This window comes from Propithecus coquereli, unplaced genomic scaffold, assembly GCF_000956105.1.
Source record: "Propithecus coquereli isolate 6110/MARCELLA unplaced genomic scaffold, Pcoq_1.0 Scaffold7, whole genome shotgun sequence".
NCBI classification, from domain to species: domain Eukaryota; kingdom Metazoa; phylum Chordata; class Mammalia; order Primates; family Indriidae; genus Propithecus; species Propithecus coquereli.
The window spans coordinates 6,450,948-6,471,835 of NW_012153062.1; the positions used below are offsets into that span (position 1 = coordinate 6,450,948).

At 36.4% G+C, this 20,888-nt stretch overlaps 1 protein-coding gene and 1 pseudogene across 1 annotated transcript in view; one reads left to right on the forward strand and one right to left on the reverse strand.

Annotated features, from left to right (window-relative positions):
* The window catches only part of LOC105823744, a 16,128-nt pseudogene extending 1,790 nt beyond the window's left edge, over positions 1-14,338 (reverse strand).
* FAM69A (family with sequence similarity 69, member A) overlaps positions 1-20,888 on the forward strand; it is a 93,129-nt gene that overhangs the window by 26,155 nt on the left and 46,086 nt on the right. The window lies entirely within an intron of this gene.

Sequence of the window (20,888 nt, forward strand, 5' to 3'; positions counted from 1 at the left end):
CTTAAAAATATGCAAGGGGGCATATAGTTTTCAAATTTTTTTGCGGGATCCACAAACAAAAATGCTAGATTTTAATAGCATAATACCTCTGTTGATAAAGGGGCTAAATTCTAAGAGAATATTTTTTAAGAAATCAAAATTTAATTACCAGAGGTAGTTGAAATATTAAAGAACTTTGGATCTGTAAGTTAAGGAGTAGGATTGTAATACCAAAAATCCGTTACTTAAATGAGAACACATACCAAATATGGCACTAGAAAATAAGAAAAAGTTGTGTTGTACTACGTTAAGATGATGTTATTGGTCTTAAATGCATATTTTTTTTTTGAATTAGGGTTAGGGGAATGTACTCAAACGAGTGTGTTCAATAGCCTTGTTCTAAACAGGCAAAAGAGAAAAAGGAAAGGAAGGGCCAAGGAGAGTTGGGTTTTAACAATCTATCTTAGGGAGGCCAGAGTGACAGAGACATTCATCGCCACCCCCAGAAATCACCATGAAAGGACTACATCAGGTTTACCTTTAGATAATACATGATTTCAGATTTCCTTTGCCAAAAGAAGATCTCTCTATATGCTCATTGTTGATGTCCCAATCTTCTTAAGTAGGGGATTAAGCTTCCCTTTCACCATTAGCCAGCTTAACATCCAAGTACTCTTTGGATTAGTTAATAGTGTAAATGAACTTCAGTCATTTGATGAGGGTACATGTTGTCTGATCATTTTCTCATTGAAGGAGAAGAATGTGGAGGAAAGGAGTATCATGGAGAAGAAGGGGCATATGAGAAGGTGGGGAAGCAGAGGATTAAGCTTTGAAGGCTATAAATAGAAACAGTTATTTTGGTCTTGCTAATGCATTGCTTCACATGATTTAGGATATTTTGGTTAATATTTTAAAATACTGCTGACTGATTTATTAAGGAATTTGTATCTCTGAAGGTTAATTAACCTAAAATAGATCCTGTTAAAGCAGATAAATGTAAAAATGGCCCACAGCTAGATTTACCAAGTAAATATAAAAGTCATATTATGTAGACTTCCCTCCCCAAAGGTGATAGAAATTAACTATACAAAATGATAGTATTGGGTTATAAATGTCTTATGTAGCAAGTATTTTTATTGAAGTAATTTTAAATTTAAAGAAAAGTTGAAAGAATCCTAATACTGTATGATTTTAAGATGAGTAATACACTTTAGCATGAGATTTCAAGTATGTGATTTGACTTGTATCAAGCTCCTTTGCCCTTCTGAGGCTTATTTTTTCATTTACTGGTAAGATGATGATGGTGCTCGCTTCGGCAGCACATACACTAAAATTGGAACGATACAGAGAAGATTAGCATGGCCCCTGCGCTAGGATGACACGCAAATTCGTGAATCGTTCCATAAAAAAGATAAAAAAGAAAAAAAAAGATGATGATGATGATTCATAAGACAGTTTTTTCTTACCTCCCTAATAACAGTTCTGAGAGAATTCATTTCATTATTGAAAGAGGAATAAGGCCAGGTGCAGTGGCTCACGCCTCTAATCCTAGCACTTGAAAAGGCTGTGGCTGGAGGACTGCTTGAGCTCAGGAGATAAAGACCAGCCTGAGCAAGAGTAAGACCCCATCTCTACTAAAAATAGAAAAATTAGCCGGGAGTAGTGGCATGGGCCTGTAGTCCCAGCTACTCAGGAGGCTGAGGAAGGAGAATTGCTTGAGCCCAGGAGTTTGAGGTTACTGTGAACTATGATGCCGTCACTGCACTCTACGTGGGGCAACAGAGCAAGACTCTGCCTCAAAAAAAAAAAAAGAGGAATGCTTTAGCTTCCTCATAAAATGATATGATATCCAAAAATTACAAATTTTTGAATCATTTTTAAAAAACACATCATTTCCTTTAGGTTTGTGTTTCTAAAAAAATCACATTATGGCTTTCTATGTTGGACTCTTGCCTATGTTAAGAACTTTTTGAAGTCAGATTAGTGAAATGGCTAATTTCCCCTTTTAAATTGATTGTTTATCTTTGGTATATGTCTATGAGTTACCTTTGAGGAATCAACATATTCTTTTCTTTTTTTTTTTTTTTTTTTTGAGACAGAGTCTCACTCTCTTGCCTGGGGCAAGTGCCGTGGCGTCATCCTAGCTCACAGCAACCTCAAACTCCTGGGCTCAAGCAATCCTACTGTCTCAGCCTCCCGAGTAGCTGGGACCACAGGCATGCGCCACCATGCCCGGCTAATTTTTTCTACATATATTTTTAGCTGTCCAATTAATTTCTTTCCATTTTTTGGTAGAGACGGGGTCTCACTCTTGCTCAGGCTGGTCTCGAACTCCTGAGCTCAGAACGATCTGCCCGCCTCGGCCTCCCAGAGTGGTAGGATTACAGGCGTGAGCCACCACGCCCGGCCAACGTATTCTTTTCTTATTGAGAGATGTTAACATACCCTTTACATGAGGATTTCTAAAAATTTATGTGCCATCTCTTTTTAAATTTTGTCATACTGAATATAGAAAATTTCATTCATTCATTGTATACGAATTCATATTCAATATCTTCATTTCATATTATGTTCATATACATATGTTATATACAATATGTGATAAACATGCTGTAACAAAAAAAGTATACCTTTTTTCACTTTCAGTAAGTAAATGGGCATATTTATGTTATTTAATATGAAAAAGATTCTTCTATATTTATTTTTGTAGAACTTTGAATAATAAAAGAGTTTATAGCTGTTCCACATTTCTCTTAGGTACCATATCTGCAACTTGGGAAAGTATCTGCTAACTTACTGAATGGAGAAGTATGCGATTAAAGATCACAAGCTGTTTAAGGATCAGTAGTCTGTCAATCATATTTTTTCTACCAACCTAAATTTTATTGTAGCTTTAATAGCATCCATATTAAAAAATTCTTGTCAGCATAACTTTTGGAAAAAATAATATACTCTAGAGGAAAATTTAAAGAAATGCAGATACCTATGCACAATCAAGAACCTTCCCATTAATCTTCATTTTTGACAAAATTGCTTAATCTAGTCCTAGTGCTTCTACTATGGCCTAAATAAAACCCTCACTCTCAATTGGTGGGTCATTTGAGACCCAGCTGTGGAGACCCCTACCCAATTTCCTATTTAGCCAGTTGTTAAAAGCTGTCGAACATTTTTATTAGTGGCCTATTGGTGGCATGGGCTCTCTATCTTGGCTTGTTAATGTGCAGCTTTCATTCTAATAGTCCAGTCCCTCTATGTGTCTTTATAAAATGGGAGTGCGGAGAAATGTTCTGTTCAAATCTGGCCTTCTAAAGTAACAAGACAAAAGCCAAAGAAGAGTATCATCACTCCATGCTGAAAAGCAGCCAGTGTGACAATCAGGCAGTATAAAATGGTAAAGAACGTGAGCTTGGGAGTCAGACAAACCGGGATTCAGATCCTGGCTCTACCATGAATGTACTGCCTGTTTTTAGACAATTTACTCAACCTAAATCTCCTTAACTGCAAAATTATGGAAATAATAAAAGTATTACAGGCCTGTAATCTCAGTGGTTTGGGAGGCCAAGGTGAGAGGATCACTTGAGCCCAGGAGTTGAGGGTATAGTGATCACATTGCTACATGCCAGCCTAGGTGACAGAGAAAGATCCTGTCTCAAAAAAAAAATTTTTTTTCGTGTAATTAGTATGAAGATTAAATGAAATAATGTAGGTAATATACTTTGGGTATAGCTCATAATAAAAACAATGATAAGTAGGGGAGGGAAGAAAATCATTCCTTTCTAATGCCTTTTAAATTTTTTTAAATCAGAAAAGAACAAATTTCTTCCACCAGACTGTTATTAGGTTTCCAATTCTGTGAAGGTGTGAGCTTGGGTAAAGATTAGTGTGCAATTAGCTTAAAATCAGTTTCATTACTAGCTTTTATAGTATACTTCAGTGTTTATCCAAGGTTGGAGAGTACAGCTTTTTGTGTGAAAGATCAGACTGTAATGTGAAATAGCAAGAAAAAGTAGTTCTTCTTAACTTTTTATTGAAGTGTAGCATGCATAGAAAACTATATATATGCTCAAGAAGCAGAACCTTACTAGTACTCTAAAAGCTGCCCCCGCCCCCCATTTCTTGTCCTTTCCATACCACCCCCTCACTTCTCATGGAAATCTAGTTCTTTCTGTTTTTATATGAATGTACTCGTATCTGTTAGGTCTGGCTTCTGTTGCTCAGCATTGTGTTTGTGAGATCCATTATTATTGTCATGTAGTTACATAGCCTTCATTCTCATTGCTGTATAGTATTCCATTGTGTGAAATACCCCAATTTATCCATTCTATTAATGGGTGTTTGGGTTATTTCTAGTTTGTAGCTATTACAGATATTGAAGCTATGGACATTCTAGTACCTGTCTTTTGGTGAACATATGTAAGCATTTTTGTTAGAACAGAATGGCTGGGTTGTAGACACACCTATGTTCGATTTTGTTGTTTGTTTTTAAAAAATTGTTTTATCCCCAGGTAAAGTACAAAAAATAAAAAGCTATTTTATTTATTTTTTAAAATTGACAAATAAAAATTGTATATAGTTATGGTATATAACATGATGTTTTGAAAATATATATACATTGTGGAAGGCTAAATTGAGCCAATTAACATATGTATTACCTCACATAGTTATTTTTTGATGTTGAGAACACTTAAAATCTCCTGTCTCAGCAGTTTTCAAGTATACACTACATTGTCGTTAATTATAGTCACCATGTTATACAATAGATCTCTTGAACTTATCCCTTTTTTCTAACCGAAATTTTATATCCTTTGACCAACATCTTCCCCTGTATTCAGTTTTAATAAATAATTACAATCAGTTTTCCCAAACATTCTATCAGGTTTTTTTAATTTTTGTGTTTTTGTCAAACACATGCACCCTTATTATGAGTGTGGGTAGGGTGGTGGGAGAGGGCCCTCCGTCATGATAGAGATGCAAGAGGCAGCCACAGAGGGTGCCCACGTAGGGCTGCAGAGGGTGAGGTGCCAGAAGCCATCCGGGGAGTGGACAGACACTTACTACTAATTCAGGAGGCGCTGCACATCATTTAGCGGATAGTAGTTGAACTGGTGACTAGTGAAACTAGACATCTTTTCAGGTTGATTTGCCATTTGGGTGTCCTCTTTTATGACATCATACAAGTTTGAGTCTTTTGTTCATATTTCTATTGGATAGTCTGTATATTTTTCTTTATCAACTCATAGGGATTCTCTATATAATCTTTATATAAGTCTTCTGTCAGATATATTATTGTCATATCTTCCACTTTTGTGGATTGTCATTTTGTTCTATTGTTGTCTTTTGATGAGCAGAAATTTTTAGTACAAGTTTATCATTTTTTCTTTTATGGTCAGAGTTTTTGTGTCTTGTTTAAGAGGATACAAATACTTTACTCCAAGCTCACAAAGATATTCTGTGGTTTTTCTTTAAAAAGCTGTATTGCCTTATCTTTCGCATTTAGAACTTCAGTCCACCAGGAACTGACTTTTGTATATGGTGTAACTACAGTTTAAGATAAATATTTTTTTCCAATTGGATATTCACATGACCTAGTGCTGAGATTTTTTGAAAAGCAGCATGAATACTTTGGCAATAATTCGGTCATTCACCACTAGAATGAGTTCCAATCCTAGCCTCAAAAGAGGCTGAAAGATCGTTTGAAGGCCTCTTTTTCTTTTCTGATTCACCATTTAGTCTCAACCAAATAAAACAGGTAGGGATTTCTGCTGAGATCTCCACAGGCTAAAAGTCATGTCTGCTTAAGTTAGGTAGTATAACATGCAGGTACTGTGAAGTCATACTTGCAAAATATTTATGATGAATTAGTCACCAGTTAATGTGCTACGAAGAAGTAGGAGTGGTTGGACAAAGACAGATCTTTCAATATCCAGTTTTGTACTTTTTATGAAAGGTTTAAAAAATTAAAAAGATTAATGATAATAATGCCTTACATTTATAGAACAGCTTATGAAGTACTTTCATTTACACTGTTTCATTTTGATCCTTGTGCTAACTAGCATTGTAAGGTTTTCAAGACAGGTATTATTGTACCAGTTTAACAGAGGGAAAAAACTATTCAGATCAGTTAATTAGTTTTATAAATAAATTGGGTAAAACTGATAACTCTGTAGTCTTATTGCCTTGATCCAACTGTCTTCATCAGACAGTTCTAGGCAAACTGACTCAGAGAAACAGAAAACCCCCAAATATGATTTATTCTGTTGAAGGAATATAAAGCTTCAATGTTTGATCAAAACAAAATATTTTAGATCTGACAAATGAGCTGGAGTTTGGAGGGGTTTTGGCTCATAGAATTTGATAATCTTATATTCATTCTCCTATTGTCTTCTTATCACCATCAATTGGATTAGCTATTTATGATGCCTTATCCCTTTTTTTGGTGCCTTACAAGTTAACTTTTCTGTTTTATGTCTGTTAGCTAAGAGGCAAATGACTTAAATGAAATTAAATTGGACATAAAAACTGGTAAGAATTTTATAGTATAACTCAGAGGTCATCAGATTTGCATGATCCTGCTCAATTGTACACTCTTGGCAGCTAGTGGTACAAGGACTGTGTTTATACTTTTTGGTTAGCTAACAGTGAATTGTATGTAAAGACATCTATATCTTCATAAAATAACAATTATCTCAAGTAGTAGAAAAGTGAAGGCCGGGCGCAGTGGCTCACGCCTGTAATCCTAGCACTCTTGGAGGCCGAGGCCGGTGGATCGCTCAAGGTCAGGAGTTCGAGACCAGCCTGAGCAAGAGCAAGACCCCGTCTCTACCAAAAAAATAGAAAGAAATGATCTGGACAACTAAAAATATATAGAGAGAAAAAATAAGCCGGGCATGGTGGCGCATGCCTGTAGTCCCAGCTACTTGGGAGGCTGAGGCAGAAGGATTGCTTGAGCCCAGGAGTCTGAGATTGCTGTGAGCGAGGCTGACGCCACGGTACTCACTCTAGCCAGGGCAACAAAGCGAGACTCTGTCTCAAAAAAAAAAAAAAAGAAAAGAAAAGTGAAGGTAAAAGTTATTTCTACTAATGATAGAATTTTCCCCTAAGAGATCTAAACGACCTATTTATTAAATAGGCTTGAGCTTAAATCATTCAGGGACATGTATAACAGCACTCAGTAAAGCAATAGCTAAAGGTTCTTGGTATCTGATAGTGGTATATGGTTCTTGCTATAGTGGTTCTGGCAGCACTGGACTGAAACAGCCACTTAGAGCTTCTTTTATGTTCTTTCTCTGTTTCCTCTTCAGAAAAACTATACTTAGGTTTTCAAGCCATCTATTTAGTAAAACGAATGTGGAAAGATGTGATCCAAATCTGTAACTTCAACTGCGTACTACATTTTTCTGACAATATTCTTTTTCTCCCTGACTGTGCAAAGCCAAATCTATAGTTTTTTTATGGTAGAGATGGTGTTTCTTGTGTTTTTTAACTTCTTTTGTTAATCAGGTATGGAACAATGTGTTTATTACTTTGCTCTATTATTTGAATAAGTTGTAAGATAATAAGGATAAGATAAATATCTTATCCTTGAGTCATCTGAAATCATATTTTAAATGATAGAATTAATTTTAGTGATCCAGATCCACCCTGCTCATTTTATAGAGGAAGCAAGCTCACACAGCTAGTCAGTAGCAGAGCAGGGACTTAAATCCTGGTCTTGTGACCCTAATTCCAGTGTCCCCATCTTTTAAATATATTGGGCCATAATTTTAAAAGATTCTTCCCACATTTAAAGATTCAGAATTTCTTAATTGTGTTCTAATGGTTTTGAGCTCAGTTCTAATCTCATTTTACTTCAACGACTTTGGGACTTAAAATATACAGTCCTTTTAAAAACTATTATTTATAGGGTCTTGCAAAATAAAAGTACATTGCTATTTCTAGCAGAATCCTAAATGAGAGAGAGCCTATGACTTTCAAGGTATTGAGATGACTTACATAAAAAAGAGTTTAAGACATGAACAACATGTTCTTTTTAATATTATTTAAAAGGTAGTATTGCTCAATAGAGAGGTTGACAGGTTATTGAACTAGGAGTCTCAAGACTTGCATTTTGTCCTGTCACTGACTAGCTATACGATTTTGGGCAAATGACTTACCTTCTCTGGGCTTCAGTTTGGTTGTCTGTAACATAAAGGAATAGGATAGAATTATAATTATCTCTTTGGTAAATAACTCATTATTGCTCAATGTGAGAAGTTAGGCAGAGCAAGTTTGTTGTCAGAAGTCTTTGGACATGAAAATGATCTGTGCCTAATACTCTTCTTCTTGACACTACTAAGTAACCACAAACCAGCCAGCGGCAATCAATCTCCATCCGTAAAACAGCCACTATTGTCCACGTATAGCAGTTGGGAGAAGGGCCAGATTTTATTTTTGCCAGAAACACTCTTGGCAAATCTGTATCCCTAGAGATGTCTGTTTAATTTTGTGGTGCAGAGCACGGTTTAGTGGAAAAGAAGAGGAATGCTGAGCTATTTGTTTCTGAATTCTCTCAGAGAAAGCTCATTTTCATTTTTTTCCATACTATCTATGTTTCAAGATGTTTTGAGGGTGGAGGTGAGCCAAAATAAAATGAAAAGAGGAGGGTGAAAAACCTTCCACAGCGTATGCTGACTTGAGAAATAAATTTGATCTGTGCGAGTATGTGTATGTTTACACAAATGGAAAACTTCTGACATATATATATCAGAATAAATACCTTGCCAGGCTTATCATTTTAGACTTTCTCATATATAACTTTTTTATTTTAAACTAGTCTCCTAGCTTTAAGCTGTTAAAAACACCTTTTTATTTTATGAAAAATTGGCACATTCTAGTAGATATTTCAAAACTATCCCATTAGCTTGCCTTCTGGAAATAAAGGATAAAAGTGTTTGAACTTGAATAAATTCTCCACTCTTTTTATTCAATAATAGGGTAAAGATCTCAATTAACATCTGGATTTAAAATTTATTTGTTTGAGAAAGTTTATTTTGTGACCAAAAGTTATATGCTGAATATTAAATACCTGAATTTCTTAAACAACAGAAATAAATCCAATTGAGGATGCATTTAGCTAAAATGCCATTGTATGTCACACTGATCTTCATCATTATCTTAATTTTTTAGTCTTTCAAATACCTCTACTATCCTTTTTTCTAACTTCCATCTCCATTTATTGACAAATCCTAACAATTTTACTTTTATAATATCTCTCAAATTTCACCCTTCATCTTTATTGCAGTTGGCTCATCCTAATCCATGCAGGTAGATTGCTGCAAAACTTCCTAACTAATCTCCTGCCCTTAGTGTTCCCTTTTAAAACTATTAAGCTACATCCAGATTAACCTTCTTTGAACATCAATTTTCCCAGATTATACATCTGTTCAGAAATCTTAAAACTTCTTCATTCATGTCTCAATACTGTCAAGCATTTAAATTCCTCTATACGTGGTCCTTTCTTTTCCATCCTGCTGAACCGATTCAGCAAATAAAATAAAATAAAAAAGACTGTGTATTCTGTGGTTGTTGGGTATTGGTTTCTGTAAATATTAATTAGGTCAAGCTGTTTAACAGTGCTATTCAGATCTTTTATATCTGTACAGATTTTTGGCCTGGTTGTTCTATTAATTACTCTACAAGGGACATAAAAATTTCCAAGTATGATTAGAGATTCAAATCCTTTTTTCCTTCTGTCAGTTTTATGCTTCATGTATTTTGAAGCTAATTAGGCATCTACGTATTTATAATTTAAGTCTTTCTGATATGTTGAGTTTTTTTTTTTTCAGCATATTATGGGGGTACAGATGTTTAGGTTACGTATGTTGCCCTTTCCCCCCCGCCCCAAGTCCGAGTTTCAAATATGTCCATTCTTCGGGTGGTGCGCATTGCACTCTTTGTGTGTGCATATACCAGTCCCCTCCTCCCTCCCCCTCTCCCCTGCCCAACATCCAATAGATGTTATTCTTATATGTGCACTTATGTGTTGATCAGTTAATACCAATTTGATGGTGAGTACATGTGGTGCTTGTCTTTCCATTCTTGGGATACCTCACTTAGTAGAATGCGTTCCAGCTCTATCCAGGAGTATACAAGAGGTGCTATATCACCATTGTTTCTTAAAGCTGAATAGTACTCCATGGTATACATATACCACATTTTATTAATCCACTCATGTATTGATGGACACTTGGGTTGTTTCCACATCTTTGCAATTGTGAATTGTGCTGCTATAAACATTCGGGTGCAGGTGTCTTTCTTATGTTGAGTTTTTATCATTGCCTTTACGTATCCTGGAACTTTTACACAGGTCCATGAAACAAGTCTTAGTAAGTTTTTTTTTTTTTTTTTTTTGAGACAGAGTCTCGCTCTGTTGCCCGGGCTAGAGTGCCATGGTGTCAGCCTAGCTCACAGCAACCTCAAACTCCTTGGTCAAGCAATCCTTCTGCCTCAGCCTCCCGAGTAGCTGGGACTACAGGCATGCACCACCATGCCCAGCTAATTTTTTCTATATATTTTTAGTTGTCCAGCTAATTTCTTTCTATTTTTAGTAGAGATGGGGTCTCGCTCTTGCTCAGGCTGGTCTCGAACTCCTGAGCTCAAGCGATCCTCCCACCTCGGCCTCCCAGAGTGCTAGGATTATAGGTGTGAGCCACTGCACCCGGCTGAAACAAGTCTTAATAAGTTTTAAATGATTGAAATCTAATAGAGTATGTTCTCTGATTACAACTGAATTAAGTTAGAAATCAATAACAAAAAGATAACTTGAAAATTCCTCAAGATTTGGAAATTAAACAATATATTTCTAAATAATCCATGGATAAAAAAGAAATTAGAAAATATTTTGAACTGAATGATAATGAAAAACAAACATGTCAGCGGAATGGAATACAGTGGAATACTGTGGAATACAGTAGAAGTGTTGCTTAGAGAGAAATTTATAGCTTTAATTGTTTATATTAGAAAGGTAGAAGGATTAAAATTTAAGTTTCCAAAAACTGGATAAAGATAAGCAAATTAAACCCAAGAAGGAAAAAAATAAAAACAATGGCAGGTATTAATTAAATAGAAAATATACAACAGAGAAAATTAACAAAGCCAAATAGGTTCTTTCAAAAGAGCAATAAAATTGAAAAAACACAAGTTACCAATATTGGGAATGAAAGAGGAGTATCATTATAGATGTGTAAACTTCAAAAGGATAATAAGATAATTCTAAAAATAACTTCATGCCAATAAATTTTACAACGTAAATGAAATAGACAAATTTCTGGAAAAATGCGACTTTCCAAAACTGACACAAAATGAAAATTAAAAATCTGTATAGTCCCATATATGTCAGAGAAATTGAATTTGTAATAAAAAGCATTCTACAAAGAAAACTCTAGGCCCAGTAAATTCTTAAAAATATTTGTGAAAGAAGCTATAAAAATCTAGCAAATTCAGAAAATAAAGGAAGAAGAAATACTTTTTAACTAATTTTGTGAAGCCAGTATAATCCTGATCCTAAAACCTAGTAAAGACATTATGGAAAATTAAAATAAAATCCTTTATGAACATAGACATAAAACTCTTTAATAAAATACTAACAAATTAAACTTAGCTATACATAAAACGATTAATATGGCATGACTAGGAATATAAGATTTTATCCCAGGAATATAAGATTGGTTTTGTATTTGAAAATAAATAAATGTAACCCACCATATTAACAGAAGGAGGAAAAAAAAATGGCCATCTCAATAGGTGTGGAAAAAACATTTAACCAAAATCAGCGTCCATACTTTGTTAAATATAATAAAATCCAGCAAACAGGAATTAGAAGGTAACTTCCTCAGTCTAATAAAGGATGTCTCGAATATGCCTTCAGCTAACATCATTGTTTACAGTAAGCCTCTGAGCACTTTCCCTTTAAGATCTGGAACAAGGCAAGGATGCTCATTCCCACCATTTCTACTCAACATTTTTCTGAATGTCCTTGCCAATGCAATAAAGCAAGGAAAAGTAAAAAGAATAAAGATCGGAAAGGAAAAAGTAAAAAATCCCTATTCACAGATTTTTTATAAGTAGAAAATCCTAAGGAATAAAAAAACCCTACTATAATCAGTAAGTGAATTTAGCAGAGTCTTAAGATATAAGTCAATAAACAATCATATATTTATATGTGAGATTTACAAAACAATTATATTTCGATAATGTCAAAAATAAAACACTTAAGAATTTAACAAACATGTATGGCTTTACACTGAAAAGTACAAAATACTGCTGAGAGAAATTAAAGATGTAAATACATGGAGAGATATGTTATTTGAGCCCCTAAATTCTGTTTCTTTTGAAGCTAGTTAGACATGGATTTTCTATTACTCATACAAAAAGGATCTCAAATAATACACTGGAGATTGTAGTTTTGTATTTGGTTTTTGTTTTTTAATATTCCGTCATTTCTGTGTAACACTAAGCCTGATGGTTGGATCTTATAGTTTAGTAGACCTGCACCAGATAGAAGCCTGTTAGACACTGGGAATTAGATTAGAAGTCGTGCTCATAAATTGTATGGCTGTAGATTAGAGCAAGGGGATTCCACTAGCACATACAGTGACAGAATGGGGCCAGTGGCCGTCCGCATACCCTGTTTGCTGTCAAATATCAGGTCTAGATGTTTTTCTCATCCTCACATGAGAGATCACATAATAATATGGGACTTACAAAACTTTCAGAATATGAGAAAGGGAACATCATTATGAAGATACCGAAGAAGAGCAACTCTCTGAAAATTATTTATTATAGAACTCTAAGAAATTTAAAAACTTTTCTGGCATCCTTAGTTGACTCAGGAAGACATAGCCTCTCTGGAATGAAAGCATAAAAGTATAAGGAACAAACAGGCTGAGATGGAAAGGGAGCCATAGAATGGATAGTTCCAGGTAAGCTGGACGTGCAGTAGCAGTATTCAAATACAAACTGAAGACAGTGAAAAGCAGAATTCAAACTGAGGTGTACTGAAGCAATGATGTGGAAAACACATTTGAGACATTTTCTTGGAATGCAGAGGGAAAGAAATGAAAGATGAAATCTGTGGGAGAGATGGTAGCTATGGACAACAGACTTTTCTAAAGCACCAGTGTCAGAGAGTAAGCCAGAGTTTTCAGGGGAAAAAGTTATGACTAGAGAATGTTGTACCTAGCTGTGTTTTGTTTCATTATTGGAGGTTACAGACATTCATGCATGCAGGGTTCAAAAATATGCCAGGGTTCAAAATATGCCATTCGCATAGCTTTCTTGGAGAAAAAAACGAATTAAGAAACTTTTACTTGGCTGAAAGACAAATCAAAATGAACTTAAGTCTAGAAAATATGTTAGGAAGGACCTGCAGACCTGTGAAGGACTGCTAGCAAGCATAAGGCCATCCCGAGTTGTCAGTGGAATCCTCACCTTAGCTGACCACACTGATTGAACTGCGTGCACTGCTGAGTCTGCAGGCGTGTGTGTCGTGTTGGCATCTGTATTAAACTTAAAAGCAAACAGCTTCTTCGTGAGTTATTATTCCCCCTGGGCAGAATTGTGTAATTTTGCACAAACAGTTCATCTGGAAAACCCTCTGCCTCAGGCATTGTTTACCATGAAATCCAGATATTCAATTAATTGAGATTATAGTATAATAATGTTAAAAAAAAAAAAAAGAAAAACAGAAAAAAAGACTGAAAGGAAATACTTCAAATGTTAAAGAAATTAAATGATTATTATGTAACTATGATTTTTAAAACTTCTACTTGTACAGTTTTCGGCTTTTGAAATGAGCATGTATTAGTATTATTTTTCAATGAAAAAACTATAGAAAAAGGAAAATTGATGAAAATGCTATTACTAAGCAAAAAGGGCATACAAAATAGTGGAGCAAGAGAAAGCCAAAAATAATTAAGATTTTAATTAAACAGTTAAACTAGAGAACATAAATATTATTCAAAGGATAGGATTAGCCACAACAGTGTAAAAGGGAACATTTAAAACACTAACCTTTTTAGATTTAAAATTCTTAAATTTTAAAAACTGACAATAAGATAAATGTGAGGTCTTAATAACCTTGTGTAGTGACCTCCAGCCTGAGGCAAACAGTAGGAGCACATTCTGATGACCTTCAAGCTAGATGGCTTTCCAGGCAATTATTCTCTGAGTAGAGAGCCAAGGTCTGAGGATAGAACTCTGGGTCCCTTCCCTTGTACCTTTTATAGATGACTTGCTTGCGCTTCTGAGTGACTGCCCTGGCTTGATACTCGAAAGGAGAGGCAGGATCAAACTTTTGGCCACCATACCTACGAGGCCCCATTTCTAGCAATTAATAGCGCACCAGATCACCTCTTCTGCTCAGATATCTGAAGAGAAAAGCAGAGCTCTACATATCGTGCGGTTTTTAGATAGTTCCACATGCTCATTCCTTACCTGCCAACACTGGGCAACACAAAGGTGATTAAGTTAAAGCACCTTGTTTGGGAGCCTCCTGCGTGTTCAAGCTGGGGACCTTTAACAGCTCACCTCACTTTAAGGATTCCTTGGAGAGTTCTCTGTATGTGCTACTCCTGGCTCAGAAAGTCTTTTGAGACTCCCCTCTTGATTTCCTCAGCTGTCACAATCTTGCAGACCGTTCACTTTGGATCCAGTTCTTATCTTCTGCCCAGCCCTGAGGAACTGGTCTTTCTCCAGACGTTTCACTCCTGAGACATCCTGACTGAGACTGCCTCACCGCCACTCTCCCACTGAGTCTGGTTCCTCGGGGCCCACTCTCCTGTTGTCCTCAAGGGCTCTTAGAATGTAGCAAATTGTCTTAGCTCTTACTCCCTACCACCAAACTCTCCTCTCAAGTTAGTAAGCCTATATATGCCACCTTATTTTACATCAAGTTTTTTTTGGTTTGGTTTGTTTTGTTGGAGGCAGAGTCTTGCTCTGTTGCCTGGGCTATCTAGAGTGCCGTGGCGTCAGCCTAGCTCACAGCAACCTCAAACTCCTGGGCTCAAGCGATCCTCCTGCCTCAGCCTCCCGAGTAGCTGGAACTACAGGCATGCGCCACCATGCCCGGCTAATTTTTTCTGTATATTTTTAGTTGTCCAGCTAATTTCTATTTTCAGTAGAGACGGGATCTTGCTCTTGCTCAGGCTGGTCTCGAACTCCTGACCTCAAGCGATCCTCCCACCTCAGCCTCCCAGAGTGCTAGGATTACAGGCGTGAGCCACCTAGCCTGGCCCATCAAGTTTTTTTTTTTTTATATTTTCTATATATATCCTCTAGATTTTGTCTGATATTCTCATCTTTGTGTTCTATTTCCAGTGTTTTCCTTTTCTGGGAAGTCTTTCAAAATTTGTCCATCCTGATTGTGTTTCCATAGCACTTGAGAACTAAAACACACAATTGCTTTCTCAACTCAATTATAAACTCTTTGAGGGCTAGAATAGTGTCTTATACTTTTCTTATGCAATCGAGGACAAAGCAATCCGGGGTGTAAAAAAATAATACTAAAAGGTCAGTAACAGCAGCAAGTAATATTTCTCTGACTCTTTGTTAGCCTCCCAATTGTGGGACCCTCTGGCTTCCTCCAGACTCTTCCCCAAATAGTTCAGGGGTCCTCCGGGATAGCTCAAATCTGCCTTCAAATACAGTTCTCTGTGCCACCATGTGGGTGGCCATTTCCCTCATCCTGTGCTCCATGAATGTTTTCCTCTCAGCCACCATGTCCCACACCCCTTTCCTTCTGCTTATACTCTGGCTGCTATAGTAAAATCTTCTGCCACCCTCATGCTCTCATATGTAATGTTCTCTCAGACCCAGTTCTTCTATTTGGTTCTTCAGCTGGTCTAGTTCAAGCAAAAGCATTGCCCTGTCTCTCCAAACCAGCCCATTGTCTTTACCCTAGCTTATGTGTTAGGATTCATTTTCTCTTAGGTGAATTCTTTTTTAGGAGGATACTTGAGCCGTAGAACAGGTAATTCCCTTCATGGACTAACTCATTAACCAAACATGTTAAAACATGCTTAATCAGCCAGGCGGGGTAGCTCATGTCTGTAATCTCAGCACTTTGGGAGGCTGAGGCAGGAGGATCACTCAAGCCCAGGAGTTTAAGGCTGCAGTGAGATGTGATGACATCACTGCACTCCAGCCTGGGCAACACAGCAAGACCCTGTCTCAAAAAAACAAAAACCAAAAAAACATGTCTTAATCATCCAAGATTTGAGTTCAGGGACCATCTCCTCCATGAAGTCTTTCCAAAATTCCTTTCCCCACCCCCACCATCACCTCCAGCTAGATGATATACATCTCTTCTTTGTACTATGGTACTCTGAACATGTCCTGGATACAGTATTTATCAGATTATATGGTAATTATCTTTTACTTACCCAATTTGCCATCTAAACTATGAGCTCTTTGAGGGAAAGAATCATGTCTCATGCATCTTTGAATTATGAGTGTCTAACTTAGTTCTTGGCAATTAATAGGTTCTGTAATTTCAAGCTGATGTGCTTGTGTGTACCACAATAGATTGGGCTCAACTAATACACTGTTTTGATTAATGGCAGTTTTCTCTTTGATAAGAATTTCATGCCAAGGTGGTTCATTTTTTTTCTTTAATATTTATGGGAAATCAGTTTATCAAACATTTGATGAGTGCCTGTGTATCCTAAGTAGTGCCCTACCCCTTTGATATATGGAGGTGAATAAGACACACACGGTTCCTGCTCAGAAGAGGTCCCAGAAACTACCTTGGGTCTCCCTCCCTCCGTTTCTCCATTCTTTTCTCTCATTCTCTCTTGTCTAAATAAATTTTTACTGAGCCTGGAGTTCCGTCTAATGGAATAAATAAACATAAAGAGGTTGATTACAGCACAGTATACTCAGTGCAACAACAGAAGTGTGTTCCAGATACAGAGCTAGCACAGAGGAAAGCATGATAGAATCCTTAGGGTGGGCATGGGGTATCCTGGAGGAGGTGACTTCTGAGTGAATTACAAAGGGTGAAAAGATACTCCGGATGCTCAGGTCCCAGAGCAAAAAGAACATATGCAAAGGCATAGAGATGTGTAATAGCACCGTGTGTTCCAGAAACAAGTACTTTGTTATTTCTCCATCGTAAAGTTCAGTAGAATGAGGGTGGAGGTGGTGGTGAGAGATGAAGCTGGGGTAATAGGCAATATTTTAAGCACTAAGATCTTTTATGTTTGTTCAACTTTTAGTTTGGTAGGGTCTTCAATATAGCTGGCGATATTCATAATCCAAATGTGAAGCCATATATTCCATTTATTACAAGGTTCTGTGGTCATCTAGCTACATTTTAGTGTTTGTTGTATGGGTGGATAAGAAAGAAAAAGAAGATTCTCCCTAGAGAATCCCTAGTCTTGTTGAGGATACAGAATATACCCAAGCAATTTACAGACTAGTACAAACTAAAATTATAAAGGTGATGTATAAGCACAGTCTTGATACAGGGTTATAGGAATGGTTAGGAAGAGACAACTCGATTTTTGGCTTTTAAGAAAAACACCTTTCATTAGAGCTAGCTGAGCATGGAAAAATGCAAAATTGAGGAATGTACTTATAAATTAGAAACTTTTTAATGTTTTGTGATTTATAGTAAAGAAATGACCTCCTACCTAGAATAACAAGTAATCATCTTTGAGCTTTGTAGTATCAGCAGGAGACACATTTGTTTTTTCTTTATAATAAATATATTTTCTTATTGCCTACTAAGGACATGAGCCTATGTTAAGCCTTTAGTTAAATTATTTTCTACTAATTTTTTTTGTACTTTTAGATAGTCAACTTGCCTTGGAGATCGTTTATTATTCATATAAAATGGGTGCCATGTTTCTGTCAAGTCACTCAATCCAGACTATTCTGGGACTATTTTAGCCTCTCCTTTCATCTCTTTACCGTCAAAAATACACTACAGCCTCTGCCCTTTTCCTTGCAGAATGTATTGACCCAACATCTCCTTGCCCCAGTACTCCTCACATTCCCACAGCCCACTGCTTGGGTATTCTTCCCTTCCAAGGAGCTAGCGTGGGGTTTTGGCAGGCCCTGAGGGTTTCTGTGGGGAACCTTTGATCATTAAATACATTTCACACTTACATAAACTCAAACTTAGAAGAAGATGTGTTTTAATCAATACTCCGGAAGGGTAGGGGAATCTTTCATTTTCTATTTGTATACTTTATAAATTGTTTGACAATGAGCATTTGCTATTTTTATAATTAAAAAGTAAAGATGAAATTCAATAATAGAGCCTTTAGTACCATTTCAGGTCTGTTAAATTAACCTATCTATTTATAGCTACACACACACCCCTATCCCTGCCACTACCAATACAGTTTTTGAAAAACTATTTTGCATAATAGTTTGGAAAGCAAGAGCCATAAAAATGTTCATACTGTCTGACCTGGAAATTCTTCTGGGAAACAACATAAGGAAATAATTCAAAAGAAGAAAAATCTAAAAATCTTTATACAGCTTTGTCTACATATGGAAAAATTGGGGAAAGAAAACTTTGAAGTCAATATAGGGGAAAAGTTAGATAAATAATGATACATCAACTGAATGGAATATTATTACAACACTGAAAATGATTATTATAAAAACTATGTTAATAACATAGAATGTTTACAGTATAAAGAGAAAAAGAATACAAAATTTATATACACTGATTACAGCTGTTTATGGAATGAATTGCATGTGGACAACTGGAAAGGAAAATGACTAATGAAAACAGCTGTTGTTCTAGTGTATTGGAGTTATGGGCAAATTTTAAATTTTATTGAATCTTTTTTCGGTAAATAAAATTAGAAAAACTTAAAAAGAGTTTCATATTGTCAGTTAATTCAGATTATTGTTGAAATTTTACAGTGAAAAGAAGGAAAGACTCTAGAATCTGAGCCCCTTTTTTCTTTCTCTCATTGGCCAAAATAATTATACCCTAGGAAAAAAGGAAACCTCTACCCTAGAAAGTTATGAAAATGAACATTCTCAGGGCAAATGATACTGGAATGGCCTCCTGGGGGAGATTGTAGATTCCATTCTCATAAATTGTTAAGAAAAATTAGAAAGTGGTACTGATTGGTTTATTTATTCATATATTTAATAACTAAAGATGGATCAGGCCAAGCACAGTGGCTCATGCCTGTAATCCTAGCATTTTGGGATGCTGAGGCAGGAGGATCACTTGAGCCCAGGAATTTGAGGTTGCAGTGAGCTTATGATGACACCACTGTACTCCAGCCCCAAGAACAGAGTGAGACCCTGTCTCAATAAATTAATAAACAAATAAATGAATAAATATTGATTGTGATAATTTTTAAAACAATTTTATTGAGATAAAATTCACATTTCTGTAGAAATTATTGGGTTCAAATTTTTAAGAAAAATAGCACATTATTATTAATAAATTATTTCTTATTGAATGAAATCTTGGAATGGAAGGGACCTTGAATAATTCACTCTAGCCCTGGTACTATTGCTGGTAAAGTAGTTGTTCAGTAGACTCTCGTTTTGGTAAACTACACAGGTGTTCTCTAAGAGGTTTTTATTATTAAGCTTTTGTCCATAACCCTTTTCCTCTAAATTTAACATGAAAAACCTCAGGAGCTTTTAAGATGCACATTTCCAGACTTCATCCCTAAGGGTTCTGATTCAGTAGGCCTGGGGCTGAGTCTTAGCAACCTACATTTAAAGAATTATATCAGCTGATTGATTCAAGAGACCAATTAATTATGAACAGTGAATCATAATTGTTATGGTGAGTAACTAAGAACCCTTTAAATTCCTTTGTGCATAGGAGATTTGTGGTTAGGTGAGAACTTTAAAAGCAAAGTACTGATAAAATTTTCCAAACATCCACGTGTTGAAGAAAGAATGTTTGACTAAACTGAGTCTGTGCTTGCTCGGAATCAACAAGAACTTTGAACAGAAAAGAGCTTGCCTTTAGTTCTTTTTCATGTTGAAGGAGCCCTGCACCATCTCTTAACTATTAATATTTTGCCTGCCTGACCACTCATGATTAATTTGATACAAAGGCAAAGATTCCTGCTTTAGTTACATAGACTGTGTAAAGGGAATGCTCTGCTAGGGTGAAGAATGCTGAAGCATTTTATAAGCTTTGAAAATAATCAGTCTATTCATTTAATTCTTTTATTTTTGTAAATGAAGTTCCAACTAAAGTAATCGGTCCATCCTTTTTTTACCCCCTAAACCCTAGTAGTCAAGTCATTTAAAATGATTGCTGTTATTGAAAAGCAGATGCAAAGAAATTCTATTCTACCTTTTGGGATGCTTAGGTTACAGCTTGTTGATGTCTGGGTGACCCTCTCTCGGCTCTGCACCTCGAGCCAATAATCAGAACATCTTCACTTGGGGATTATTTGGGTTTATGTCAGAGTCCAGTCCAACTGCTTCTCAAACTCATGGGTATCCACATAGAGCTAGTGAATTGTCCTATGAAAGCCACTCTCTCTAGGCTTGAGGCCAGGAAGGATCATGCCAGGCCTTCCTTGAGTAATCACAGTAGAACAGTAATCTCTCCAAAGAAACTTCTTCAAATCCTCCCACCCCTTGACCCCAGCTGACTCGGGAGTGGCAGCAGAGAACCAGCCCCGCCCATTTGGCTTTTACTGTGTGTATTTGCTGGGCACCTCACTTTGGTATACAGCTTTTATTTTTTTATTTTTTTTTGAGACAGAGTCTCGCTCTGTTGCCCGGACTAGAGTGCTGTGGCGTCAGGCTGGCTCACAGCAACCTCAAACTCCTGGGCTCAAGCAATCCTACTGCCTCAGCCTTCCGAGTAGCTGGGACTACAGACATGTGCCACCATGCCCAGCTAATTTTTTCTATATAGATTTTTG